The sequence below is a fragment of the Telopea speciosissima genome, chromosome 2 (genome assembly GCF_018873765.1).
Source record: "Telopea speciosissima isolate NSW1024214 ecotype Mountain lineage chromosome 2, Tspe_v1, whole genome shotgun sequence".
NCBI classification, from domain to species: domain Eukaryota; kingdom Viridiplantae; phylum Streptophyta; class Magnoliopsida; order Proteales; family Proteaceae; genus Telopea; species Telopea speciosissima.
The window spans coordinates 51723560-51740553 of record NC_057917.1 but is presented as its reverse complement, the minus strand read 5'-3'; positions in this window follow the sequence as shown (position 1 = coordinate 51740553).

Sequence of the window (16994 nt, the reverse complement as noted above, 5' to 3'; positions counted from 1 at the left end):
CCACTGTCCGACCACCCTGCCCGGGTGGGGTCCACACCCTGTATGTCTGAGGGTGCACGCCGGCTGAGCAAGGGCAGGCAGCAGAAAAGGATCCAAATTGCCTCTAGCCGGTCATACAGTAATCCCAGGCTATATCAAGAACTCAACTACGCATGCTAATAATGAAATTATGGATCTGGAATTACACATGAATGCATTGAACACGATCTAGAGAGAGAGAGAGATTAAAATGTTCATGTACGCTCACTCACAACCATTTAGATGGAATCTATTCTGTGGGAGTGTTGTATCTGAACGGCTATGAGTTGTTCACGTACACTCACGTACGTGAACATTCACCCCCTTCGAGATTAAACCCTTTTTCTTTTAAGATTTAGGGGGAGGTTTCCCATACTGCAGGCGTAGGAAGAATCTCCCACTCTAATATGGAGAACAGTATCATCTATCAATAATGGACCCACTATATATAGTCAGAGAAGATGGATGGAAGAAATCAAGGTTTTTTTTTTTTTTTTTTTTTTTGGGGGGCGGGGTAAAATTGAAGAAATCAAAGTGAGTACACACAGAAAAGATTGAATACTCAATGAGAGGAGGAGGAAAGGGTCTCAAAGCAGTGCAACCCATCAAACTCGGCTGCGAAACAGAGAGGACTCATGTTGGGGTGTTGTACTGAAACCTCATGATCTTTCCTGTCCTTATTGATCTCCTCCTTCATTGTCGTTATTGCTGCCAAAGTCTGCAATTTGGTCCCTTTTGCTTGGCTGCTCTTCTTCTCTTCTTGGTTACTCTGCAAGCCCCAACCTAACTCAATATAATTGAAATCAAATAAGGAAGAAGAAGAAGAAAAATTAAGATTGATTTACATTTGAGGAAATTAATACCTCTATTATGTAGATTAACATTGCAGCGAAACTAGAGGAAATCGACATTTGCAGTGTATAATTGGATAATAGAGTGACCAACTGAAGGGATTACAACTGTACTTGTTTTGTAATAGGTTCCGGAAATATATATATATATATATATACAGATACATACCCTATTAATTAAGCTTATTAATTAGTTTAGGAATCTTAAAAGAATGTGGAAGGGCTTCTTACAAGCGTGTCTCTCTCTTAATTAATTCTCTTCACAGCACTCCTCTTTCCCTGAAGAAGAGAAGAAAGAAAGATTCGACCAAAAAAAATGAGAAGAAAGAAAGATGATAAGCACGTTTTATTGCGTGGGCATTACTGATCTTCCTCAGATTATGACTTAGGAGGCTAAGTGCACAACAAAAACGTGACTCAACCAAATGTTAGTTTATTAGAAAAGTCTTGGTGGATGGACGGCCTTACCAATTCAATCTCTATATTTTTTATTATTTCTGCCGGTCGTAAAATTAAGAGAGGGATAGAGGTACCGCCCGTATGCGATAAGTTAACAAAACCGGGCGGCATCAATGAGAAGAAGAAGGCTGTCTCGTCCATAGGTATGTAAACGGGTTAGATTCGAATCGGATAGTGCTATATCCGCATCTACATCCGATTAGTTTTCGGACAGATTCGAATAGTGCTAAACGGATACGGATATAGATACGGATCTAATATTTTATCTGTTTACAAGTAAATCTAGCTTTTCGGATAGCTATAGCCTATCCATATCCGCATCCGTTTAGATTTCGAACAGATTCGGATAATGTTAAATGGATACAGACACGGATACGGAAACGGATTTCGGCTATTCATTTACACCCCTACTCGTCCAGCTAAGAAAAAATTTTGCTGTTACACCCATAGCAGGAATGTTTCTGCTACAAGGCTAGCAGCCAAGGAAATGGAATATTTCACTTCCCCTTTGGGTTCATAAATACCCTCCTAGGTTTTAGTATTTTCTAAAACAACCCTTAAGATGTCATTTCCTTGGCTGTCAGCCTTGTAGCAGAAATAACAAAATTTCGTCCGTCAAAAGCTAACGTGGTGTGTACATACAGACACAAGTAGGGCCAAAAGACCACCCCATTTGCCGTGAAAAAAAAATTAAATAAGTTGGGTTCTATTTTGTTGAGAATTTGGGCTACTTGTGTGTTGTCATTATTGGCAGCTCAGTTCAATAGTTGAGATTAGGGATGTCAACCGGTCGGGCTCAATCGGGTTCAGTCGGGCCTAACTGGGTTTCACGGTGCTTAAAGATTGCACCGTGATTGCCCGTTTAAGTATTTGGGTCGGGCTCAGTCGGCTTTCGGCCTATTATCGGGTAATCTAATCAGTCTTTAACCGGACCTTAAACGGTGCCAAGCAAGGCTATGGGCCTGTTTAAATATAAATGGGCTTTAAATGGTGCAGCCCATTAAGACCGAATATTTTAATTTTACAAAGAGGTGTATATTTTGCCACCTCTTTTCTGTATTTTCCCATTAAAATTGAATATTCCAATTGTTCCCATGATTTAAATTTAAGCTAAAAAAAATCATAAAATTTACCCAATACATCAAGCCTAGCCCAACAGAAATCTAATGTCATACATAGATTTGGGCCAATAAATCAAAAAGGGCCCAAGCCCATAGCAAAATGTACAAGTTAAAGGGTCGGGCTAGGTCCGGTAGTAACCGATCGGGGTTGGTTGGGATTAGAATCAGTCGGTCAAGTAGGGCTCCCGACGGGCTAGCTAGACCCTACACTGGGCCTTCCCGGTTAGTAAGCCCGACACGTTTAGTAAACGGGCCGAGCCGGGGCTTAGTCGGGCGGGCTCGATCAGTTCTGCCAGGCTGGGCCTGGAATTGACACCCCTAGTTGAGATGTATCTCAAGTGTTTGGGCTCATTTGACAATGTTTTTGAAGCCCAGGGATACTCTTGTTAATTATACAAAGTGTTGAGTATGTTCTGGTATGGCCTGATGGGATTGAATATGGGAGCTTGATGGTTCTTGGAAGTGTTTTTCTGATGATCTTTGATGTTCTATACATTTTGCGACAATGGACTACAGTGAATAATTGTTGGGTGAATTTTTTGGACTCCTTAGAGCTTGGTGGAGTGCTACAAGTGGCTATACAGTGATCCCTAAGCCTAATGGAAATTAAGATATTGGAAGTAGAAAATAAAGAATTGGAGAAAAAATTGGAAAATTTGTTGCTGAATCAATAAACTAAGAACAAAGATGAAGAAGATTTGAACCAGACTATGTATTGAAGGGGAGAAAGATGGAAGGAGAAGGTTGAATCCCAGGTGGGTATATTAGTGTAGTACTCTTTCCTTCTCCAGCATAATTCCAATTCTTAGAAGGTTTAATTGATTCTTTATTTCTATTACCATATAGGGAATAGAAAGTTGTGATATAAGACTCAAGATTTTGACAATGATTTAGAAGAGAATTTGAGCAAGGAAGAGGAATGTTTTTTTTTTTTTTTTTTGATGAAACAAGGAAGAGGAATTTGGAATCTTGTTGAAAAGATGTGTTAATGTTTAAAGTTTAGCACATTACTTCCATCAAATCTTTAATTTGGTTTTGATTTTAGAGTTTGAATAGAGCTCTGTAATGAGAAGTAGAATGTTTTTTTGAGTTTGCATGTAGATGGACCGAAAAACCTTACCCAGAGCTCAACCGATTTGGGAATGAACTGCTTAATCGAGCACCAATTTCCCAAAACCGGCTTGCTGCATTAGAACGCCGGACTGATCCGGTTGGTCCCAGGAAGAGTAATTGATGAGCCGGTTCCCAACCAGACTGATCCGGTTACTCACTATTTTCATCCCCTGTTTTGTTTGTAGGGGATCTGGCAAGGCAAATCCCATTAATACATAGCCGGATAGCTGCAGTACGTAACTGATATATGATTGTAACTGTATCTGTTTAGGAACCATTTCTTTCCAATTGGAAATGGGGAAAATTGGACTACCAATGACTTAAGCTGCGTTTGGTAACGGTCTGAACAAAGAACATCCGTTCTTGACTAGAAACGTTCTTTTGCGTTCTTGGTCTAGAAAGACGTTCTGAGATCGAAAATGACCGTTTGGTAATGGTCTCAAGAACGCCGTTCAGAACGAAAATGCTGTTTGGTAAAACCTATTCTTTCCTATCTGATATTAATTACAATAATGTCATTTCTTTGTCAACTATACCAAAAAAAAAACTTGTAAAATCCTTTTCACTTACCAATCTTAGCATAAAATTAAAATATCTCATTAACATAACCAAAGTAAGTATAAAAATATGTCAAATTTCAAAGATGCCATTAAAATTGGGTTCTTGTATGGATTAGTAGCATGACTGACTATGCTATGAACAGTTGAATAAAGAGGACCTTGGTGGACTCGAGCCACCATCCTCTTGGAACATGCTCATGTTCCAAGTGCTCTACCAATTTGAGCTAAAGACCCATCAAGTTGTCAATGAATTAACATAACAGATTAAACCAAATTATATTCTCTATTCTTTTTTTGAATTAATTTGCAATGAATGAATTTTAGTAGCCCAAGAAGCACCAAAAGAAATCACTCAATGAAGCTGTGGAAAGGGAAAGCGTTTTTACCCCCATGAAGTTGATGAGAGACCCACCAGATAAGGCGATGGCAAAGAACACCCTCTCCTTCATTGATATCTCATATAATTCAGCTATATAGTCCACCAAATCAGTGGCAAGTTCCTCCACATCTTCATGAACTCTCAACTCCCTTCCCTCCTTGGGACCCCAGACATTGCCATTGTTCTTCAGGAGTCTATGACTCTAAAGCTGATCCTGCAGTGTGGAAAACAAAAATGTTTACCTGACAAAAATCTAGTTAAGAAAATTTTATAGTCTGAAATCAAAGGCAAATAAGAATCAAAACCAGTCTTCGAACAAATGTAGCAGAAAAGTTGATGATTGTTAGATAGTTAAAGAAATGCTAGAAAGGCTAAAACTTCAAAACCACCACTGGATTTATTGAAATAGAGAAAGAGACAGCCATAGTCTTTCGACCCACAAAATGAAACCAAATTGAAAAGGCTTATTCCACAAACTCAAAATAAGATAAACCCCTAAGAAACACCAATATCTCTTCTAACTTTTCTCTTTCACCCTACCTTCCCTTCCATGTCCTTACTCCCAAGTGTTAGACATGTATGCAACTTGAGAACGTTGTCCACAAGAATGTGTGTGTGTGTGTGTGTGTGTGTGAGAGAGAGAGAGAGAGAGAGAGAGAGAGAGTGAGAGATTGGCTTTTAGTATCAATTTGGTAATGGAGAAGGAACTAAAAATATAACTTGAACAGTATTCACTTTTTGTATCAATTTGGTAATGGAGAAGAAATTAAAATGTAGGTTGAACAGTATTCAAATAAGTAAGTTGAATTTGGAATATAAAAGGTGCCCACTACTAGCAGAGTCTAATAGGTCTACTTCCCAGTTTTTTCTGGGTACAACCTTGTCATGAAGTGGTGCATACTCCTGCAAATAGCAATCAAAAACAGCAACAAATCATTCCCTGCCACTTCTTGCAACTTTTCTTCTTTACAGAATCCAATAATTTAACAACCAACTCTAACGTAAATTTATATATATATATTGTTTGCCACACTATGAAATAATGATATTTACTTTTGAAAGAAGAGAAAGAATGTCTTCATCTTACTTCCTTTTTCTTGATCAGCTCTTCTGCTGTATATGCTGAGACTACAATCTGTCTTGTTGAATCCTCTATAAAACCTTCCTCCACTCCTTTGAAAGTGCAAGTAAGTTGTCATAATATTTTATCAACATTCAACAAGCCCACCTGTCTCAAATTTCAGAGGAAGAGAGAATGAGAACCTAGTTGCCAAATTCAGTGCAAGAAACATAAGAGGAAAGTAACCTGGATTAAAGGGCACCCCATCTTACTGGTTTCTCATGAATTCCTAGTTGAGACCATGTTATCATGTCCAACAGTTCTTCCATAGTACCATAACCACCTAAATAGGTTTAAAAAGCAAGACATGAAAAGCAAACCAGCAAAGTGAAAACTAATACCCAAGAACATGACAACCACCATTAGGAATAGAAGTGTAGTACAAACCAATAACTTGAAAGAGGGTTAAAACCAACTTACTACAAATTAAGACTGTGCAAAGAAATCAGAAACAAAGCCCAAGAAAAATAGGTCAGGATTACAAATTAAATCTCAGGAAAAAAGATTGGAGCTTTTAGCAACTAATAAAACGACCTGATGGATAAGAGAAACACACACTACCATGATACAATCCAAAAAAGAAGAAAAAACCATTTCCCTATAGAACACAGCAGAGTATCAAAATTGATCGATATCATAAAGAGAAGAAAAAACAGAACAGTTGCCTGAACAAATACATAATCTGAAAAAGAAAACCCAATTAATTCGTTCATTCTATAGAATAACCTTATAGCAATTGAAAGCTCTGCGAAACCAACCAAATCAAGAAAATGAAAATGGAAGATTGACATAATATGAAGCAAAATCCTAATTATAAGCTTAAACAGAGAGCGAACGCGAGACGTAAATAGAGAGAAAACTGACCACGACAATTTTGAAGATGAGAACGGCCAAATCTGGCAACTGGAGTGAGATCAGATATTTCGCGGTTTTCACCCTCAACACCTCAATAGGCAACACCTCCCACGGATTCAAATATACCTTCCGAAGCCCTCTATTTATACACTAGAAACTCAGCCGAAAATCCCAATTAATCCAGTACAATCAGTGACGCAGAATCGGTAGGGAGAGGGAGAGGGAGAGGGCAAGCGAAATAGACGCTGGGAGAAAGACCTCAACTAGGGTTTCAGTAGGTTTGCACACAGAGAGAAGGAGAGAGTGAGACAGAGAGAGGGAAAGAGCGAGAGAGAGGTGTAGAGAGTGCGAGAGATAGAGAGGGAGAGAGAGCGAGAGAGAGAGAGTGAGAGATCTCACCTAGGGTTGCAAAGCGAGCCTTTCGTCGTCTCCCAAATTCGTGGTAGCAGAGCGAGAGAGATGTGAGTTTCGTGATTTCTCTCAAAAAATCACGGGTTTGTGATTTTAGTCCGTCGCTTGTTCGTTCTTTGTTCTTTTGGTGCTCAAGACCTCCGGTTCTTTCAGAACGAAAAAACGAACCGCAAAGCCAAACACTTTTTCATGTTTTTTTGTTCGTTTTTTAACAAAAGAACTGTTCAGAACGCTATTCTGAACGTTACCTTAAGCTGAGTGGAACTTTCCTAGCTATGGGTTATGAACTAATATAAAAAATGTGTGTGTATGTATAACTATTGATATCATATTATGCTGTTGATACAGTGTTATGGTGTAAAATTGTGAATGTAATGTTGTTTCACACATGTTAATTGAATTATGCTGGTATACTTATTCAAATGTTGGTTGTTGGTTGTTGAAAAAATGGGAAATGGTGTACACTATCGACTGATCTAAGTGGATGTAAGAAGTGAAACCGCTTCTGATAAGCGTTTTAAGGGTGAACTCTTTAACCATTCGTGAAATTAAGATGAAGACAAGGCCAAAATTGTCCATTTTATCGAAAGAGACACTAATAGGTTAGGATGTTAGGATGTAAATGGTAAGTTAGTTGGCTATACCAATAAGGACAGCTTTAAGAACTCTAACTTCACCCATACTCTATAGTGTAGCTTATTAGACCTAATATAGATTTCAAGTCCAATAGACATCTACAATAAGGCATCACATCATTCTAATATTCATAATTACTCTATTTTGTTTAATTGACATTTTGTTATATGTGGGGGAATATTTGTAATTATTACAAAATAAGTTTCAATGTACCTCTATGCCCTCTTCAAAAGACTTTTGGTTGTTGCGTCTTCCACAACTATAAGGGAAAGATTCCTTAAAAAAAAAAAAAAGGTATGCTCTCTTTGTTGGTTTGAAACCAATGGCGCAGTAGAAACGGACTGAAGAACATCGTTTTTGCATTCATATTCGAAAAACCATGATGAACCAAAAAAATAACACGGGAAAAGTTCGGTTACCTTAGAGCCGCAATCGAAGCTCCTCATCCAGATAATAGTTCTTCTACACCGAAATAAGAGGTAGATTCACTTGATCAACACTTTGTCACCGTCAATCATCCGTAAAAACAAAGTAGAGCACCAATCACCAATTTATTGGGTTTCACAAAAACCCTTGCACACACTCCCACCTCACAAGAGAAGAGGAGAGAAAAATAGAAGGTAGAAGGCTTGGGAGAGAGAGGGAGAAGATCCAAAAACGTTGAGTGCTCTCTCCCTCTCCTCTTTTATATTTTTGATCTCATGAGAGATCCTTGCTTAGCCAAGTACACTTTTCTAAATTCATACTTGAGAATTTTTCTCTTTCTCAAGTGTGGTTTCCAAAAACGAAAGTGTTACTAAATTAGTGAAACTCTCTACTTTCTAATTTTATGTAATACATTTGCTTCCATTATGGGAAGAGGTAGAATCTTAAAGGGTTTGCTATCTCTTTAATTACAGCTAACCATATAATCTAATTATATCTTATTTATTGTAATAAGTAAAAAAGATAATTAATTAATTTAATATTCTCAAATATTGTCATGAACAATTAAACTCTTTAATTTGCATATAAGACCTTCCAATAATCTAATATCGTATAATGAGTTATAGAGCATGTAATTAAATACTGTCAACCCCCAACTCATTATACAAGTCTATTTCAGAGATTCAATGTTCGGGATCGGACGTCCGAAAAATATTTCAAACAAATTTAAAATATATAAATAATTATTTTTCATATTACAAAATAGTTTTGTAAATAATTTATGAAAAACGTCACGGGTATTAGATTTTTGTCTGATCCATCACAGACTTTCTCTCTCCTTGATATTCCCGAATTAACAACAGTGGATTCCATGTTGAGCATCACTTTCATTAACAACGTCGTGATCACATGTCCAGTGCGCCAATATATAGTCCATTGGACGCCAACCATTGGCTTACCAAAACAAATGACCCAGCATTGCAACGAATAGGATCTCTCAAATCAAAGGTCAAATGACAAGTACGAATCTCGTCTCACACAACTGGCAGTAGCACATGCGAGATTCTTATCAAATTCTTTTCTATACACACACAGTATGTGTACCACATTTACGCACCGAAAATTCATTTCTGGTAACATACAATGTGACGACCATATGAACTAGATTTTCAGTCTTGTCCCTAGCCGAGAACTGTTTTGGGTGAAAACCCAAGGAACAATTTACAAGTCCAATAAAAATGTATGTCATACGTAAAAAAAAAAATAAACATTTTATTATTAAACTGGGTTTGATGGACACATATCCAACACTCTTGTCTCTGGGGGTTGAGGTTTGTTTTCACACACGCACGCGCTAAATTTGGTTGTGGCACGGTGAGGCGAGGCGGAGCCTTAGTGTGTGAAATTTCATTTTTCTTGTCAAACTGGACGTATATCCTGTTTTTTGTTTTACGGATGTTGGATAAGTTTTTTCTTATCTGACTTCAATGGTTTATTGTTAGATGTCAACCAGGAAGTGTTCAAAGTCGGGTTTTGTCAAGAACTCTTATGACATCCATTACTCTTCATCTGACATTGAACGTAGTTTTATTGGTGTCGGAGGATCGTTGCATGAACATTGTCGATCTTACGTTGAACACCATCCATAATGTTTTGGATGTTGGCGACGACTAGTTTTCTATTTCTTCTCTCCTTCAAAGATACATCATTTGGGCTCCTTTGGACAGGTGTTTCCAAGAAGCATTTGTCATTTATATATTTGAGGACGACCATGACACTTTAGAACATCATTCTAAGTGTTCTAAACTCATTCTCATATACTCTAGTTCTCTCAAACTTCTACTCTATTTTTGCCTCCAGTTTCACTGTTTGAGAAGTGTTTTTCTCTTGTACGTCCTAGTTGATTAAGCACGATTCGATCATGTCTTGACGTGACCCAATAGTAAGTAAATGCAATAACTACTAAAGGAGCCAAGTTGTTGTTGTTTCATCTTAGAGGCTGATTCACATTATTTGGATTGCATCGTAGGGGATGTCTACTGTCATAATGAAAGTGACCATTGATACGACTCACCTCTCACCGTTTTCTGCTAAAAATCTTCAAATTTCTACTTACAGTAGATGTGTATAAGACTATTCGTGAAACATCACTATGGTGCAGTAAATCAGTAATTTTTGTTGGCGGCTATTTGGTGAAAGATAATTTTATCTCCCATTATATAATGGGAGTGTCTGAATGACACCTATATAGGTGTAAACTACATACTTTCCCCGTCTAATTTCCAAAAGCATTTAATAATTTCCAAAAGCATTTAATGCAATTTTTTCAATGAGAGTGAATGTGTTGTTTAATATAGGATCTGTATTAAATGTCACATTAAATGACTTTTACTGCTCATAAAATTTCTTTTTTGGCCTTGCATTAAGTACTATATTAAATAATTTTTTAAGAATAAAACAAGGGGAGAAAAAGTAAGATAACAAATAAGGAAATCCCTTAAATTCTTTTTTTTTTTTTTTTTTTTTGATGAAACCCTTAATTTCAATTGGTACTCTTTGCTTGCATGTAAGATTTAGATCTTATTTTCCTTATATGGGTTGCTGTTTGTTGGTCTCACTTGTCCTTATAAGGTTCGGGCGACCCATGGTCATCACTTTATGGAGTTTAGGCTGCATAAACTTCGCTTTATGGGCCACTATATTTTATTTACATACATAAAAAGCCCATGAAACTCTTTCAACCCATTATGTTTCAAAGTGTAAATTTAAATTTAAAAATGGGAAGTAGTTTTCTGTACTGTGGCCTACACCAGCACTCCCATGTGTCTATCTCTCTCCTCCTTAAAATAAGGGGGCAGAGGTGTCTTTTCACATGGGAAAGAGAGAGAGAGAGACTCATGAGAGTGTTGGTATAGGCCACACTCCCGGAAAGAGAACTTTTTCTCTTTAGGGGAGAGGGTTCTCCACAACGCCTTTGTGAGGGAATTGAAACATGCATACCACACCAATAACAGTGTGGAGAACCCATATCATATACATGGGTAATATATATGGTTACAGAAGGAGAGAAAATAATATAGAACCCTATATAAGAGGAAAATAGTACTCCGACATCATGAGGATTCTTTTCCCAAAAATTTAATACTCATAGATTTATTTTTTTTTTCCGGTACTATACCCATAGATCAAATAGATAAAAGACTTGTCTTGAAACGTTTAAAAATATGATAGTTGAATTTTAAAGCGATTTTGTTGCTGCAAAGTGCAAGTCTAGTCTGAGTTTCTTCGTGTCTTCTATGGAAGCTAAGGCCCTGAGAGAGAGTCTGACCCGCACAAATGGCATCCAAGAGAGGGTCACCGTCCATGGATGCCATCTGTGCCGCTCAGACCTGTACGAGAATGGTTTTCTAGCTTGTCTTAATTGTAAATCCTTCCCTGATTTTGGGAATAAACTTTCTTTTCTATATCTGTTTGTTTGTTTGATCAAAATATTACATGTCCAAATAACTAGGGGTGTCCCTCCCCCCCTCCGGCCCTCCCCCACCCGAAAAAATAAAAAAGAATTGGGCAAACCAACCTATTCTCGGTTTTGACTTGGAGTATTATGGAACTGGTGAAACCAGATCGAATCAAACCGAGTAAAAATTAGACCAAAATGATACAAAACTAATAAAAAAATTTGATACAAACCCGATATATATACATGGTAAACCAAATCAGACCGGATCAAAACATATCAAATCAATTAAAACCAAAAACCCAAAATGACCTAAACCAAGCCTTCCCTTATCTAGCCAGCTTTTGTTTGACCCAACCCAAACCAGTCCAAAAAAATGATCGGTTCAGTCTGAGTGAACCGACCCGACCGATTGACACCCATAGAAATAACCTTCCATGTGTTCTTCAGATCAACTCTTTCCTATATGGTAATTAAGTTTTAAGCCTTCGGACACTTAACTAAAACACATAAATTATAAAGGGGTTCCATGATCCATAAGCTACCAATTGAGTCTTGGGTCTTGACTACATCTACCAGTCAATCTGTCCAATGCAGGAAGGCAAGTTGGCAACCAACTTAGTGGGTAGAGCCTCCACCACTTATCGCTTTAAATTTAAATAAAGGATTAAGTAATTGTCACCACCATCATCATCATCGCAGGAAAAAACTGTTGAGCGACCTCGCAGCCCTGACCCATCATCCTATCTCCCATTCTTCTTCCTCATGACAAAGCCAGCACCACTACCACTACCCATTCGTATATTCTTTACATCATTTACAAAAGCTATGTGAATCAAATATTTATATATCTACCTATCATATTTATTATTCAAAATGAATATTTATTTATAGGAAAAAAGATCTCTACTTGGTGTTGTTTTCTACGTCTTCTAACAGGGCACCGTGAGATGATGTCTCTATCCCCTGAGTAGATACCCAAGCGTGTTCACCCATTGGCCCAAACGCTTGTGTAAAAATCATGCGACCAAGTAGAGATCTCTTGCCCTTATTTATAATCTATCAGGATTTGAAAGTTATAGAGTTACAGTTGTACATCGGTTTATTCAAGTCCTTAGTGTTTTTATATTCTTAAGGAGATCTTTCTGTTTAATATCTTAAGGTTTTAGGTTGGACTGTTGAATATGATATCAGAGCTCAGGTCCTTTTGTTGTCTTCTTAAATTGTCTGTCCACGTGTAGAAATATATATGTAAAAGTTACACATGAGGAAGTATTAAGATGAAAATTGTATTATAGAGTTGTAGTCCTACGTTGATTTGTTAAGATCCTTAGTACCGTCATATACTTAAAGAGCATTCTCCATCTAATGCCTTTAAGGTTTAAAGTCAAATCTTTGAATATGATGGGAATATTTCTTAAATAGAATTAAATGGATAATAAGAAATAAGATTTTAATAACCAAGTTCAATTAATTGGGACAAGACTTAATTGAGTTGAAAAATTATGTCATTATCCACTAATGATTCATCGTACTATTGCTTTGATGGACCACATCTTTTATATTGTTAATGGTCAAAAAAAGGGTGCAAGTATATTGTTTATGACTAAATCATGTCATAGTTAGCCATTTTTTTCATTACTTATTTCCTTCTTGCTAGTTAATGATCATTTAGAGAAAAAAACAAAAAAACTATAAACTAATTAATTGACTAAATACCTATGACTGTGACTCTTTTATCATAGTTATGTTCTCATACCACTTCTAAGTTCTAATCCATCATGAAAGAATGATCATTCAAGTGATCTTTGAACTAGAATCAATCTTCAATTATAAGTATCCGGCCTATTCCTATTAAGGTAAAAAGTTCTTTACAAGATTAACATTGGATGGCCTTCTTATATCGTCCACCTAATTGTACAAGATGGAAGGGTTATCTGGCAACTCTGACCACTGGATAATAAAGTATGAGTTGCCCATGTCTAAATTCAAGTTCAATACTATCTTTTACTGGCCCCTTTCATTCATTTTACAATTTCCTCTATATTTATATCCATCTATTTATTTTCGAATATTTTCCACAAAGAGTCTTCATCCCAGTTTTTGTTTGTTTTTTTTTTTTTTTTTTTTTTTTTTTTTTAATGATCAACTTCTTTTATGCTCATATTTGAGATGTGGGTAGAGGATCTTATAGACTATGCGATCACAATTTTTGGGCCCCACCTGATCAATCTACCACGTGGTATATAGTAAGACCATACTAGAAAGTATTCCTTAGTGGACTATCCAGGATATCAAAACTCAATAGAACATAATTATTTAAGTCTTTCAATTTGATTTACTAGATCCAACAAAAAAAAAAATATATCTTTTGATATACAATATTCACATTTGGGATTCTTTTGTGAATTTAAGCTAAGCTAAGGGCAAGCTTTCAACATTTCACTACATAAGACGCTAATTTGGTTTTTATTACTGAAAAAAAAAAGCGCTAAATTGGTTTCTAGTTCACTAATATTTCATATATTTGGATGACTTTTTTATTATTATAGCATTTTTTTTTTTTGGGTAAAATTATTATTATAGCTTATTGAAGATAAATTAAATGGAGGAATAAAATAAAAAAAAAAAAAGGGAACTTTAATGCCGTTCAATCTTTTCATGGTCTTTCTTCCACACAGTAATACATCCGAAAGTCAAACTTCTTTATTTTTTAGTTGGGAGAGTGGTTGGGGGGTGGGGGTGGGATTAATTAGGGATTAATTAAGGATTTAAGTATTGGGGTATCGTATGAAAAGGGGTGATTTTAAGAAATGTGCCGTATTGGAGAGGTATCGTAACAGACACACAAGATACACTCAAGATACATGAAAATAGTCAAGCATGGACGTGCTTTTGAGATACACTCAAGATACGTGAAAATAGTCAAGAAACGCATGGATGTGTTTTCGATACATATAAAATATAGTTTTGAAGCATAAAATACCTTATTATGCAATATGTAAATATATATCAGCTTGATGCAAAGATTTGAATCGTTTTCAATTAACTTAGTCATGCATAACATGAAATAAAAAGTAAGAAAAAACTATTTTGAGCACAATAAGTTTCCAAAACTTTTTGAAATGGCGATGCTTAGGGTTGTTTTTTATGTTATATGATTTTCTTCAACTCATATCAAAGAGAAAAACAAGTTTCGAAGGCCTTCGTTTGCTCTCAGTTTTGTATCCCACAATTCCTGTTTTAGAAGTTTGAAGTAGGCATATCAAGTGTATCTTAACTCTATTGGCATCATATCAAATCCTTATTCATCTCGCATCGATCGACACAAACATTTTTTGAAAAATAGGTATTGTATTGATACCCTCCGATATTAATACGTATCGATCGATACTTAAAATCTTAGGATTAACCACACGAGGAACAGGAAGTCTCGAACTCAAAATCTCCTAGGGGCTAGGCACTACTGCACTATCCTCAAGCCAGTTGTGCTCGCAGTTGTCCTCTTCAAGAGTGAAACTCTATGGACAAGAAGTCCTTCTTGTCCACAAAGCTTCGTGTCTTCAACCTTTACTCATGTGGTAAGACACTTTGTGGACTTCTTATCGTCCACCTTTACTCATGTGGTAAATTTGAGCTAAAATGAGTTTCTCCATATAGAGGAAATAAAAGCTCTCTCCATTTGTATCTCAAGTCACACCCTAATAAAAATAAAAGTAAAAAACATCCCAAACGAAAGTTGAAAAGTCTCTATTTTTGGGGGGAAACAATTGGGCTATACAAAACACAAGGGTATGAAGCCTGCAAACTTGTGTTGGACTTCGAAAATTTACATGCAATCGAAATTCATCTATGTCAATAGCATTGTAGAAAAACATGGGTTATGGACAAAACATATATACATAATAGGAGAGAGTCCTCTCCGATGCCCATATGCAATTTCGGGCGAAGGAGGGAGTATTACGAAAAAACTCATTAAATAGGGGGGGTATATAGGGGATTTTCATGGGGAGGGGAACAGTAATATGGGTAGGGGCGTACAATTTCAATTTTGTGTTAGTGTCATGGGGAACTTTTCCCTATACATAATTGTTAATATAATTTTTTTGGGTTCTTCTAGACATAACTGTGCCTACTGAAATATAACATTTCACTATTTACCACTTGGAAGTATATGAGTTAGTCCATGTGATAGAGGAACTTACATATATCTCAATAGCCAAATTTTAGTCCAAAGTAAACAAGGAAACTTGCTCAAATTTTGATTCAAAGTTTTAATATAATTACCAAAATGTCATCAAATGAAGATGAATATAATATAAAATGACATCTTTTATAATTTTGGCAACTTTCTCTACTCATTATTTTAAGCTGAAATTGTACCAATGAGATGTTTGATTAGTCTTCTATTGTCTATAACATGAACTAACCCATGTACTATCATGAATTTTTTTTCCTGTCATGTTCCCTGCTCGGTACAGTGGTCCAGTTCCTCTCATAGAAAGATGGAAATGACGTTTTAACCTCCTTCGAACAGTGTGTTCAGGCAAGGGGTTAGGTTGTCATTTTTTGTCCCCTATGAGAGGAATTGGACCACTGCACCGGATAGAAAACAGGAGATGATAATGATCATATAATGAATAATAAGGTGCAATGGAATGGTTTCATATATAAGAGGGCAGCAAAGTCATTTCAAATGAAGAGAAGAGCTGGCGGCTCAGAAAACATTTTTCCTTTTCTATTATTATTATTAAATGTAAGAAATATGAAGTGGGGATTGCTTGCAACAATGGAAGAAGTTTAAAGATTCAGTATTGGGATGTCCCACAAAGAGGATACTTTTCTTGTGACCCAAAAAACAGGTATCCGAAAGGAATGGGAAAATATGAGTGACGAAAGAAAAGAGACGAATCCAAATATCCAATTTCCATCCATCCATGCATCCATCCCTCAATCAATTCTAACACGACAAACATTATAAACTCTATTAAATCCAATGGAGATGGAGTCACAAAAAATTACTTATTCAGTACTTAATTGAACCGTCAAAGGTTTACCACCAAAAAATATATTTTTTGAACCGGTAAAGAAATTAGAAATGGAATAAAAGACTAACTACTATTCCTGCTAATGTTTGGATTAGTGCGTCTCTACTGCTCTACAGTGAGTATGAGTTCCACTCATTCATCATTAATGATTGATAAGTCTCGATTTTTTTGGTAGAGATTGATAAGTCTCGATCATTGTTAGTAAAAATGGGAACGGTAAAAACATAAAAATGAAAACAGATGGTTCAGGTTTTAAATGATAAAAACGATTCAACATAGGTCTAGAATTTTATATATGACTAATTTATATCATTTCATACATCTAATAGTCAGAATTATCAAATTTCCCATCCACAACCTTTGGCATGCATCTACCTCCCTAACCCCACCCCCCTCTCTCTAACTTTGACTCCCCTCCCTCTCTCATTGGGTCTCATAGTGAGGCCCCGCCCTACTGTGGTTTGAAGTATTAGTATTGGATCACTCGATACGGCTGATGCTATGTGGTTGTGAAGGTGACCGATATCAATACCTGGTTGA